Raw genomic sequence first — 4918 nt, 5'->3', positions numbered from 1 at the left:
ATAGATTCTGACAATTACCCCCACACACACTCCACCCACCAGATGGATTTTGACAACTGTTTGGCTCATTTGCCTCCATTTCTCAGGACTCTATCGTTTCCCATGGTTGCCATCTAGAGTTTTCTTCATCCCCTTTCTACTCCCCTGGTTCAGAGGCACATGCTAACAACTTTCCTGAATTGGACTCCCAAATCCTTGGCCGCCTGGCTGAGAAGGCAATTGAGGAGGTACCCAATGATCTCCTTAGTGCAGGTTTCCTTAGAGCAGGGGCTTCTTTTTGGTACAGAAACGGGACGATGGCTTCCGTCCCATTTTTAATTTAATGGATCTTAATAAATGTATGTTTATTTCACAATTTCGTATGGTTTCTTTGCTCACAATGATTGAATTTCTTTCAGCCGGGGATGGGTTCGCTGTCCTTTATCTCAAAGATGCTTATTTCCATATATCAATTCACCCTCAGGAGAGGCGATTTCTACACTTTTGAAGATGGTCCCAAATTTTCCAATACACGGTGCTCCCATTTGGCTTGTCCACAGCCCCAAGGGTAGAAGAAGAAGAAGAGTTGGTTCTTATATGCCGCTTTTCCCTACCCGAAGGAGTCTCAAAGCGGCTTACAGTCGCCTTCCCATTCCTCTCCCCACAACAGACACCCTGTGGGGTGGGTGAGGCTGAGAGAGCACTGATATCACTGCCCGGTCAGAACAGCTTTATCAGTGCCATGGCGAGCCCAAGGTCACCCAGCTGGTTGCATGTGGGGGAGTGCAGAATCGAACCTGGCATGCCAGATTAGAAGTCCGCACTCCTAACCACTACACCAAACTGGCTCACCAAACTGGTATTTATTACATGTATGGCTGAAGTGGCCTCTGACCTCCATGCACATGGAATCGTGATTCTTCCCTATTTAGATGTTTGGCTAATAGTAGCCCAACATCACAGTTGCTCTCCACACACATGGCTACAACACTCAACCTTTGCTTGCCTGGTAATGATATCACTGGATCCCTCCCCATATGTATGATCTGCCCCGGACAGACAGGATTAGGGCAGGGGTAGTCAACCTGTGGTTCTCCAGATGTTAGTGGACTACAATTCCCACGAGCCCCTGCCAGCAAATGCTGGCAGGGGCTCATGGGAATTGTAGTCCACTAACATCTGGAGGACCACAGATTGACTACGCCTGGATTAGGGGAACATCTATGCTGATCTGGCTGGAACAGCCATTGGGGCGATGAATGCCATCATCTTTTCCTTGATGTTATTTTTAGTTCTTGTATAATTGGAGTTTTATGGTGCTTTAATGCTGTATTTTATTGGTTTTTGAGTAAACTGGCCCGAGACAATTTGTCGTGAGGGGCAATATAAATAAACATTTTTTTGAAAAATTGCACACTGTAGTGCCATTGAGGGGCCTTCGCAGTACTGCGTGGGATCGCAGTTTTGTGGTTGGGAAACCCTGGTCCACACAAGACGTTGATGAACAACAATTACAGGAAAGCTCAACTCGATTTTCATCTTCTGATGTAGCCCCACATTGGGTCCCTCAGTGAGCTACCAACCTTCAAGAGGGCTGTACTTTTCTCTGGAACTACAAAATTGCCTTTCCAGCTTCAGTGTTGACCCTGCTTGCCTTGTGAATCGATGAGAGGTCATCTATCAAGAAGGCATTGTCTCTGGAGCAGGATTTGGAAAGTCTTGAAGCTAAGGAACGTGTCAGATTGTTTGTCTGCACTTCACGTTACAACTCCCACATACCAATATGCAACTGTGCATGATTAATATAGGCTTATTGCAGAAAATATAGACTACTTGTGGCGCAGAGTGGTAAGGCAGCCGTCTGAAAGCTTTGCCCATGAGGCTGGGAGTTCAATCCCAGCAGCCGGCTCAAGGTCAACTCAGCCTTCCATCCTTCCGAGGTCGGTAAAATGAGTACCCAGCTTGCTGGGGGGTAAAGGGTAAATGACTGGGGAAGGCACTGGCAAACCACCCCGTATTGAGTCTGCCATGAAAACGCTGGAGGGTGTCACCCCAAGGGTCAGACATGACTCGGTGCTTGCACAGGGGATACCTTTACCTTATATAAATGAGTGATGTCAGTATTGGGACACCTGGAATGCCTGCAAGCTCTGTGTAGGTTTTGGGGAGTTTTCATAAGCCTTTGGCTGCTGAAATATTCTAGGTTGTAGACAAATATGTATCCAATTCTGGAATCTCTTGAGAAAGCGCTGTTGAGCAAAGCACATTGCGAATCATTGACCCATGAGGTCCCTTCAAACTCTATTATTCTATGAAGATTCTATAGACTATTGTTTTGAAGACTGAAGACTCCTTGTGTGGGTTTAGCGCTGATTGGCTTATTCTGTATATTTCACTCCCCCACCCCCCATAATTTACTGAAGAGATTGAAACACTTGGACTTGTATTACTGCGTTCCCCATTTTATGACATCAGCTACATTATATTCCTGGAAGATTGGGGGAATAATACACCAGCCTTCTTCTAGCTCAGCCTTTCTCAACCTTCTTACCACTTTGAGAAACCTCAGAAGCGGCATGATTGTGTGGAATACGGTGGGGAAGCAGAGCTCTGCACATGCTTACCAGGGGCCCCTCCCCTTCCCACCCCCTCCAAGTCCATCACTGACCATTTGGGAATGGGGGGAGCAGGTTGCCTTGACCATATATAGTCATAACACCTTATAAATGTTTAAGCTACCACCCATTCAGGAAACCGCTCCAGGGCTGTCAAGAAACCCCCAGGTTTCGCAAAGCCCTGGTTGACAAAGAATGTTCTAGCTGATCTTGAGCCTGGAACCTTGGACAGGGCTGCAAGAGTCTACCTCTAGAACTGCCTTGTTGGTATGGCTGGGTTTTATTTTGTATGTCCGATGATTCTGTTGGTCCTTGACCCAAGAACCTCATCTTCACCTGCCACCGAGTCACAGCTGATTTAGAGCCACCCTCTTGGGCTTTCAAGGTAAGCAATGAACAGAGATGGTTTGCCATGGGCTGCCTCAGAGCAGCGACCCTGGACTTGCCCAGTGGCCTTCATCCAAATACTGAACAGGGCCAACCTGCTTTGCGTCCGAGCTGTGATGAGACTGGGCTAGACTAGGCCATCCAGGTCATGGCAAGAGCAAGGATTAACCCAAGGCAAAACTTGCTGGCGATGCAACCGGCATCTCTGCAGCATTTACATTCTCAGCCTCTTAACGCTCAAAGGCCCTTGATGCGTATTACAGCAGCAAAACAAACACAAACAGCCTTGGAAGGTAGGTGAATGTGTTGCCAATTCCCAAGGGAGCTAACGAATCATCTAGGATGGGAGGGGAACTGTGGCTCTCCAGATGTCCATGGACTACCATTACCATGGTAATTGTAGTCCATGGACATCTGGAGAACCAGATTGCCCCCCCTCTAAACCCTCCCAACAAGTTCATTACAGAGGGGAGACTTGAATCAGAGCTATTGGAGGCACCTGGATCACATGGGAAGGGTGTGGAAAAAGAAGGAAGAGACGGTGACAAAGACAGGCAAAAAAGCGGATGAACGATACAGAACTTGAGACAGATATTCCCAATTCTGCATGCAAAAAATACTATTTCCTGCACTTTGATTTTTAAAAATCTGATTCAGGCCACCACTTCCTTGATTTCAGACAGCTGCGTCCTGGTTTGCTCTCTCCTTGGCACGTAGCACATTCCCTTAGCTTGCAGCCAACAAGTGTTAAAAGTGTCCAAATTAAAACACAGTGGTTGCTCTATTAGCACAAGATCTTACACACACCCCAAGGTTCCTCTGAAATTAAACGATTACCAGACACTCGACTGAAAAAGAGGTTGCTTTGGGGTTTGAACCCCGATGTGGAGAAATGGGCTGCCCTCTTCATGGACTAATTTCCAAATTAGTCCACTCCCTTACCCGCGTGGACTCCAGGACCACTGCCTTTGAGATATTACCACTATCCTGCCTCTATGCTTCAATTTTCTCTTATTCCCAGTCAACCTTAGATTCCCAAAGAATTGTAGAGTTGGATGGAATCTCCAGGGTCATCTAGTCCAGCCACCTGCAGAATACAAGAAACGCACAACTACCTGCCCACCCATAGTGGCCCCAATTCCATGCCCAGAATACCCCCCCCCCAAAAAAAAACAATCACTGGCCAGTCTCCCCTTGTGAGGTAGGTCAGAGCAAGGCACCTGTATGTGTAAAGAGTTTGTGGAAACCATTCCCCTACAGCTGAATGCTGTAGGTCTCCAACTTTTCTGAACTTGCCCATAGTACTGGAGCTGACACAGTGTGGTGGGTGCAACCACAAAACAGCTGCCATGGGCAGAGCCAACCATAACATTTCAAGCCGAAGGCTGCTCAACAGGATGCTTTTGAAAATGAACACAATCTTTAAAAAAGTCTTTTCTGGCACATACCCAACTTATCTTTGGGTTTGCACTGAAGATCCCTGTGCAGTGGTGACAAACTGTTGCCAAAGCACCTTTTTGAGCAAATCTGTACAGCCAGCCAAGGGCCAATCAGGAGCTCCACCTGCTGCTGCTGACTTTCTACAGAGGAGCCAGGAAAAGGGTTGGGGGATGTTGGGACCCTCCGGCATTCAGGACTGCTGAGAGCAATCATGGACCCATGAAGACCCAACCCAAATGTGGTTGAGAAACCAGATCACGTGACATGGCCATCGCACTGGGTTCCTGGAATTTTGTGGAACATGGAGTTTGTGGATAGGGGCCCCATTCTAAAACAAGCACAAATTTTGGATTCTGAGGGAAACAGAGCAGGGCCCAAAGTCCAAAACTCCTAGCAAATGTTACTGCCAAGCCAAATTTAGAATACACAAATCCTAGCGACACTGTGATCCTTTTGGGTCCCTGCATATCGTCCCCGAGGGTCAGAAATTCTCAAGG

The sequence above is a fragment of the Paroedura picta genome, chromosome 4 (assembly GCF_049243985.1).
Source record: "Paroedura picta isolate Pp20150507F chromosome 4, Ppicta_v3.0, whole genome shotgun sequence".
Taxonomy (NCBI): domain Eukaryota; kingdom Metazoa; phylum Chordata; class Lepidosauria; order Squamata; family Gekkonidae; genus Paroedura; species Paroedura picta.
Note: the sequence above shows the minus strand (reverse complement) of the source record.